The sequence below is a fragment of the Siniperca chuatsi genome, linkage group LG20 (assembly GCF_020085105.1).
Source record: "Siniperca chuatsi isolate FFG_IHB_CAS linkage group LG20, ASM2008510v1, whole genome shotgun sequence".
Lineage (NCBI taxonomy): Eukaryota > Metazoa > Chordata > Actinopteri > Centrarchiformes > Sinipercidae > Siniperca > Siniperca chuatsi.
In genome coordinates this window covers 25,047,620-25,056,930 of record NC_058061.1, presented here as the reverse complement: position 1 = coordinate 25,056,930, position 9,311 = coordinate 25,047,620, and positions in this window count along the sequence as shown.

Below are 9,311 nucleotides of genomic sequence, written 5' to 3'. Positions count from 1 at the left end.
GGAGCTACTGGCTGCTACATCTGCACCGCTATCAACAGTGGGGCATTAGGGGTGCAGCAGTCTCTGAGCCTTTTCGTAGAGGTGGGAGCAATACAATTAGTGGTTCCCAAGGAAAGTGGGATGCCAGTTGATACTTATACTTGCTGTATTGACAAAAGCCTCAAAAGGTTTAAGAGAGAAATAATGGCAGTTCACTGGGCAGTGAGGCTCCAGCCCCATTGGGCCTCAAATGGCAGTAAAATCCCATTAGGAAGTAAAATTTATATTTCATTAATATCCTTATACCGAACATATCTGATAGTGTTAATTGACTTCACAGTGAGTTTAACATACTTGAATTACTTGTGTAATTTCTAATGTTAATATTTTAGAACATTCCTATGATATTTCTTCTGTTTTGTTTTATATCAGCCAGAGTATCGTTACAATATTATAGTCAGTCTGTGCATCCTATCTATAATAACTGATGCCGTTTACTCTTGTTGCCATTCATAATATTAATACCAACACAGCCCAGTTGTCAAAGGGCCATAGATGGGTCTGTGCCATTTGAAGGTCACACTACTTACGTAAATCTCTACTACAAATTAGCTGCATATGAACATAATTTGTAGGAGACAGGAATTAAATCTTCTTAGCTGTCTGCCTCCGGCTTGACTGTAAAACAATTGATTTGAAGTGTGTTGTTCTGCATGACCTTTCAATAATAAATCTGTTGAATCAAAAACAACCTTTTCTTACAATATAACCCTCATTGTTAGTGATAGGTTTTGTTTTTAAAGATAATTTTTGTTGGCATTTCTGATTTATTTCACAGTAATAGTAGAAAGAGACAGGAAAAGCAGGGAAGAGAGAGGGGATGACATGCAGCAAAGGGCCTGGGCCGGACTTGAAACCGGGCTGCTGTGGTAAGGACTCAGCCTTGATATGTGGTACGCGCTCTACCAGGTGAGCTACCAGGGTGCCCCATGTTAGTGTTTTAATGGATAACCGTAGGATATTGGATTTTTTCTTGGGTTCTCCCACATACAAATGTGTGACAAAATGACTGTGGAATGCTGTTTTATCTAAATACAGCATGACAGTCTAGTAAGAACTGAAATGGATTTGAGGGTCTGACATCAAATTATCCCCCCTGAGAACTTCTCCAGACAGGCCCATGTCCCTAATTGCGCTGACAATTATACTTATCTGTTGGAAAGTGCATGCTATCACTCTTATTGGCCCAAAGTCCCATAAACACAAATAGTGGGATCAGTCAACAGATTGCAGCTCTGTTTACGTGAAATTAAGTGCTGTCCAGTCCGTTCTCTTCCTCATAACAACATAATGATAGTGTTTATGCTGTAGGCCTACATCTTTCTTGCATAATATACAAGCAGCAGTATTACTATTGTGATTTGGCACATGATTTCTGGATTATATAAGTTGAATATAGAGGCCCAGACCTTAATGTGCTATATTCTACATATTATCTTTATATAATAAAATAATAATAAAATAATAATAATAATAATAATGATAATAACGATCTCTGCATTTTCACAGTCCACCAACCATTATCAAGATGGAGACAGGCATTTCATGTCTAACAGGGTACTGGAGACTAAGAACTAAGAAGTTAGAACTAATATATAGAAAGTTGAATTATTAAAACATACAATCAATAAAAAATATTTTAGGAAGCTGACAAGATAGATGGTATCACACACACACACACACACACACACACACACACACACACACGATAAGAAATGGCTCATCCGAAAATCTTGTTCTTAGTCTTTCACACCCAATCTGGAAAAAACTACAGCCAATTCTATTTGTTATAGTGTACCATGCTCCTGGTCCTTATTCTGAATTTTTATCTAAATTCTAAAAGTTTAGTTTAGTTAAAACAGATGAAGTAATTATTGTAGGTGATTTTAACATTCATGTGGACGTTGATAATGATAGTCTTAGTACTGCGTTTATCTCATTATTAGATTTGACTGGCTTCTGTCAGAGTGTACATAAACCCACTCACTGTTTTAACTGCACTCCCAACCTTGATCTGGCATTGAAATTCAACATTTAATAGTCTTTCCACAGAATCCTTTATTATCGGACCATTATTTAATAACTTTTGAAATCCTGTTACTGAACTACACGCCATTAGGCAAAACTCCTACACTGGTTGTCTATCTGATAGTGCTGTGGCTAAATTCAAGGAAGCGATCCCATCTGCATTTAATTCAATGCTATGTCTCAATATAACAGAGGACTCCTATGCTAACTTCAACCCCTCCCAAATTGATCATCTTGTTGATAGTGCTGCAGGCTCCCTGCGAACAACACTCAACTCTATCGCCCTTTAAAAAAGAAGATAATAAAAACAAAAAAAGTTTGTTCCATGGTATAACCCGCAAATTAAAGCAAACATCGCAAAAATTGCAAGGAAATGGCGTTCCACCAATTTGGAAAAATCTTGTTTAGTCTGTCAAGATAATCTTAAAACATATAGGAAAGCCCTTCTTAATGCCAGAGCAATTCAATTCAATTTTATTTATATAGCGCCAATTGATTTCAGAAGTTATCTCATTGTGCTTTTCCTATAGCAGGTCTAGACCATACTCTTTATAATATTATTTACAGAGACCCAACAAATCCCACCATGAGCAAGCATTTGGCGACAGTGGCAAGAAAAAACTTCCTTTTAACAGACAGAAACCTTGGACAGAACCAGACTCAATGGTGGCCGGCCATCCGCCACTGCCGTGTTAGGTTTTAAGCAGCCTGCTACTCATCATTAATAGAGGAAAATAAAAACAATCCCAAGTTTCTTTTCAGCACAGCTGACAGAGAGTCACATCTCTATTGAGCCATGTATTCCTATAGCCCTCAGTAGTAACGACTTCATGCTTCTTTAATGATAAAATTGTAATTATTAGAGACAAAATTAATCACGTCCTGCACTCAACTGGCAACAATTTATCCTTAAAGAATAAAGCTGTAAAACCTGATATATATTTAGACTGCTTTTCTCCCATTGACCTTCTTCAATTAACATCAACGATTTCATCATGTAAGCCATCGACCTGTCTCTTAGACCCCATCCCAACTAGGCTGCTTAAAGAAGTTTTACCCTTAGCACTTCTTTACTAGAAATGATGAATTTGTCTTTATTAACAGGCTATGTACCACAGTCCTTTAAAAGTAGCTGTAATTAAACCTCTTCATAAAAGCCCACTCTTGATCTAGGGGTTTTAGCTACCTATAGACCTATTTCAAACCTTCCCTTTCTCTCTAAGATCCTTGAGAAAGCAGTCGCCAATCAGTAGTGTGACTTTCTAAATAACGATAGTTTATTTGAGGATTTTCAGTCAGGATTTAGAGTGCATCACAGCACAGAGACAGCACTGGTGAAAATTACAAATGACCTTTTAATTGCATCAGACAATGGACTTGTCTCTTTACTCTGTGTTAGATCTTAGGGCTGCATTCGACACCATTGACCATCACATCCTATTACAGAGACTGGAACATTCAATTGGCAGTAAAGGAACCACACTAAATTGGTTTAAATCCTACTATGAGATCGATCTCAGTTTGTACATGTTAACGGTGAATCCTCTATGCACGCCAAAGTTAGTCACGGAGTTCCACAAGGTTCTGTGCTTGGACTGATTCTATTCACCTTATATATGCTTCCTCTGGATGAGGTGAGTTTAGGAAACACTCCATAAACTTTAATTGTTATGCAGATGATACCCAATTATATCTATCGATCAAGCCAGATGAAACCAGTCAGTTAGCTAAACTTCAAGCATGCCTTAAGGACATAAAAACCTGGATGACCTGCAATTTTCTGATGTTAAACTCAGACAAAACTGAAGTTATTGTACTTGGCCCCAAATACCTCCGAAACTCATTATCTAAAGATATAGTTACTCTAGATGGCATTGCCCTGGCAATTATGCAGAAAAACTAATCCATGCATTTGTTCCTTCTAGGCTGGATTATTGCAATTCCTTATTATCAGGCTGCCCAAATAAGTTCTTTAAGACTCTCCAATTGATCCAGAATGCTGTGTACTGACAAGAACTAGGAAAAGAGATCATATTTCTCCGATATTAGCTTTTCTGCACTGGCTCCCTGTAAAATACAGAATAGAATTTAAAATATTTCTCCTCACCTACAAAGCCTTTAATGGTCAGGCACCATCGTATCTTAAAGAGCTCAAGAGCCTATTACCTCACTAGAATACTGTGCTCTCAGAATGCAGGGTTACTTGTGGTTCCTAGAGTCTCCAAAACTAGAATGGGAGCCAGAGCCTTCATCTATCAAGTTCCTCTCCTGTGGAATCAGATCCCAGTTTGGGTTCAGGAGGCAGACACCATCTCTTCATTTAGGACTAGACTTAAGACTTTCCTCTTTTCCCATTAATGCATGTTACTAACTTGACATCTTCTCTGTCCCGTAGTTTTGTGCTTTTTCGTCTCTCTCCTCTCTCCTTCTGTTGCTTTCAGCAGGTATTTCTGCTTCCAGAGGTGCAGAGTCTGGATCTACGATTGCAGGCCTCTTACTATCCCCATGTTCCTGCTCAACACCCGCTACTAAAAGTATATATTTTTTGTCTTATTATTATTATTATTATTATTATTATTATCATTATCATTATTATTCCTATTATTATTTTATTATTTTATTAATATTACCACTACTATTATTATTTTAAAATTATATGTAGAATTTGCATTATGCTACTGTATGCTCTCTTTCCTCCTGCTGTCTTTCTCTCTCAACCCAACTGGCAGTGGCAGATGGCCGCCTGAGTCCACCCTGAGTCTGGTTCTGCTCAAGGTTTCGCCAAGTGCTTGCTCTTGGTGGGAATTGTTGGGTCTCTGTAAACAATTTTATAATAAAGAGTATGGTCTAGACTTGCTCTATAGGAAAAGTACAATGAGATAATTTCTGTTATGAATTGGTGCTATATAAATAAAATCGAATTGAAATTGAGTGATCTTTAGACACCCACTTCATCCATACATTCTTACATTTACAGTGAATCTGTGCATCTATCTATAGGTGCCATAACCTGGCATTGCCAGACTGATTCGCAAATGTGTATCAGTCTGGAACCTCTCAGTTCATTTGTGATTTCTAAGGGGCATTGTCAACTGTTACGAAAAGACAGGCAGGGGACACTAATATGGATACAGATGATTGTTTTTTTGGTTACAGCCAGATATGACAGGTTTGCCGGTATGGTTTGCCTGGCAGGTCGGGGTGCAGGCTGATGAATGGCTGACGAATTAACGACTGGAGTGCCGAACTCTTTCCTGAGGTGTGTTACGAAACTGTGAAAAGATTGGGTGACGGTTCCCTGTCATGACCATATGGATGCTGCCCAGCGAAGTGCTGGTCCATGGAGTAAGGAGATTAAGAAGGCTACCTTGGATCGCTCATTGGGATACAGGTGCGGATGCATCTCTATGACCAGGGAACACAGTATCAAGAATCCCTCGCAGTCTTCTGCCGAGCCAGAGAAGGGTGCTAGTTGGGCAATTATGCTAGAATACATCGGTGGTGAAGGAGTGACGGAGGAAGTGCCAGAAGTGATGATTGGAATGGCTGGTGGTGGATGGGTAGAGAGATATTGTCGGAGACCCGGTCCTGGAAGGGGTCAGCGGAGCTCATGGCTGTAATCCTTTCGGTGTTGGTCCGACCTTCTGTTACGGACAGACAGGCAGGTGTGCCGGTATGGAGATGGGGGAGAAGACTCTCTGGTGTGGAGATCACTGGAGAAGGAGATTGCTGGAGAGGGAGCTAGGGGTTATGCCGAGTAACATGGAGCATCCTAGTTTCAAACGAGGGCGGACAAATGGCTGAGGTGAGTGCTGGGCTTTATATGCTGGCTGTGATTAGGAGCTGATGGGGAGCAGGAGTGTGATAGGATGCAGGTGTGGATGATTAGTTGGAGCCTGGCATATCCGTGACATCAGCGGGCGCAGACCTACAACCAATCAGAGCAATGAAACGTGTGATGTAGCGCTGAACGACAAATGGAAGCTGGGGCGGTGCTTGGTCCGTTTTCAAGCAGGAAAAAAATGGTGGCCTGGTCACAAACTTTCTCAAATTACAACTAAACAGTACACTAAAATGTGTTTCTGAAAACATTTAAGACATTTGAAATAGGCAATGCAGTAACAGAATCTTGATTTATATTTGATCAGCACTGCCTTTGATCAAGTTTCGTGAGACTGGTGCTTTGCGCTGGATGGACCTGCAGACTGGACGCAGGTCCAGACCTATAATCAATCAGAGCAGCAAAATGTAGCGGTGATGTAGCGGTCTTTCTTTTAAAACATGTCTTTATATGCAAAAATGTTTTTGACTTGCATTCACCAAATGATGAAGTTTGTTGATATAGATTATCAACCAGAACCAGATACACCAATACATTACACCCACACTGACAAGAGTCTACAGTATATGCAGTAGGTTATTTGTTTTTTAAAGGCAACATTTGCCCTTATCTAGGTCTATGCAGGTAATATTAATCCTTTTTTGTTATATTTGGGATAATCATTCATTGGATTTTCCACTTTAAATTAATATAAATTCTGATTAGACTTATTAAACTACTGTGGTAGTTTAAGGTTTTTCATTTCCTGTTTTATTTTGTAGTATTCTCCTTCCCTTGTGTGTCTTGTGTTTTTACTTCCTGCCTTTGTTTTCCGTCCAGTTTTGATTGTTGGTCCTTCCTTGATTGTTTGTACCTGTGTCTCGTTGTCTCACCTCCCCTAGGGTATTTCGTCTGGATCTCTTTCTTTGTTCTGCATTTGGGTCCACATACCACTACACATCATATGACAACTACTGTAAGATACTACCTTTTCTCTACCTGATGTAAGGAATCACAGGAAGGGTGGGGTGTGCCATTTGTCAAGTCGTACTGCATTTATGTCCTGTGGGAATAACACATTAAACCTCATGTGAATCAGTCATTGTGACCAGAAGGTTTCTGTAGAATTTTGTGCTCCTGAACTGTTTTTGTGTGTGGTCATTTTACATGCATGCAGCTTGTGATGATTAGGGCTGGGTATCAAACATTTAACAACTTTAGCTTCTTTTGGTAAATAATAAACAATTTTGTAGAAAACATTAATTTAGTATCTGTAACATGGATGGATGGATGGATGGTACCCAGCCCTACTAATAGTAAACTGAATGTTGCAATGTCAACCACACACCAAAATCAGTGCGATCACAAATGACTGCATGATAATCGTCTGTCTGTTTTATGAACAGTTACTTCCTTTTACGGATGTTAAGTCAATCAACCAACCAAATGGCAACCTTCATTCTTATGGAATATCTACCATCTGGATGCTGAAAAGTACTTTCTAGCAATTTGACAAAGGACCACATACTAGCTTTTCCTTGAGCTTTCAATCACATTGTATGATCTTCATCAGTGGATGGAGATGGCTCAGTTAGAAGTATGGAACTTCGTTCATAGCTATGGCTGACTATTTCTGAGATCAAGAATGAACTTTTTGGGTGAATGCCATATATCAACTAATTTCCAGAAATTTCAGGACATGCAAGTTATGTATAATCATTATGATCTGTTGGTGTAATAATAACGGATACATGAGGATTAAATAGTCTTTCTTTCTCATTGGGAACCCCTATCAGTCATGCACCCAGCATCACTCATAGTCTAACCACATTCACTGGTAATATCCAATTGTTTAACAGTGGAAACATTGTGAAGCACAATGTAGAACAAAATACCCTCAGTAAAAATGCAGGGCCATATAAAATCAGACTTATGTCCATGAATCTTGCCCCAGTGTATGCTGGGAGGGTTCCCAACACACCTCATGTAACTGCAATCACATGATCAGCCCTCAGCCAATCATATTAACACAGTTCATGGTTTCAACTCTCTACTCATTTTGCCCCAGAGTGCGCTGTAATTCTAGATAAATTCATCCAGGATTAACAAATCAATCCTCAAACTGCTTTCAAAGAACCAAATTAGCTGGATGAGAATTAACAGGATAATTTTTGCCCGATAACAGCATCTTAGCCTGAATTAGTTAAGCCACATTTGACGAAAGGGCCCTAGCATTTTCTGTATTTTAATGTTCTCCCTATTCTGTATGTCCTCAGGTCAAATCATGTGAATGTGATAGACTGCTGATCTGTGCAGGGTGGTTCTCTACCTGGATGGATTGGATTGGTTTGTGATCCAGATTATTATTATTATTTTTTCCTTTTTGCAAGTATCTGAAAAGTTTTGTTTCAGGTCAGAGGCCTGTGGATGAATCATCACTTCATACTGCCTGTAGTGTAGACATAAGTGTCCTGAAAAGAATAATAAATACTTAAAAACTTGTCAGCTTTGACTGATTCTCTATTTTAGTGTCAGGGATCATGGAAGCAATACTAATCTTTGTAAAGAAAAGCAACAGTGCACTTAAAAGACACTCAAACAAAGTAACTGGTGTGCTCAACTCCAATGACTTTAAAGTATGATGGGTGCTGAACCAGGTGTTTCAAGTTTTAGCTTCTTAATTACAAATCATGTATACTTTTTAAAAACAAACATGCTGTGTAGTTTGAGATTGTATTTTTCCAGCCATTGATTTTCATTAATTTCTATATGGCATGAAAATCAGAAGTCAGACTCTTGAAACTTGCTTGAGTTGTCTAATCCATTATAGTGAACACTGACTCTACATGAATTTTTTTGTCAAAGTTGCATTATCTTTGCGCAGACAAATCAGTGCAGATCGACTTTTCAAATTAATCTGCAACTAAACTACGGCAGTGATAATGTAACTTTGACAAAACTTAATGCAGACTTGATGTTAACTGTGATGAATTTACAAAGCTCAAGCAATTATCAAGAGTCTTCTAATATTAGCATATTATAAAGAAATAAATGTAAACCAATGGATGCCTTGAAAAATATATAAAAAATTGCATGGTTTGCAAAGCGGTTTGCTGTGATGTAAAGTATACTGTATGTTATATGGCCCTTTAATGCTGCATTCAAGGTGGCTACAGGAGGAGGAAAGAATATACACCAACTTCCCTAAATCTTATTGTCACAAACAATGATGCAAAATAGCAGCTGAAGAACTTGTTCTGAGACAGGCCTGTATGAAGTGCGCATTAAGTAATAAACATGTGGACATGCATGTAAATTAGAACAGATGAGAGAAAATATAGGCTACTGGATAATTTCTCAACATGATGTACTCAAAATCAACACAATGAGTACTTGTGGTTGACATATCAATTATTACGTGTGT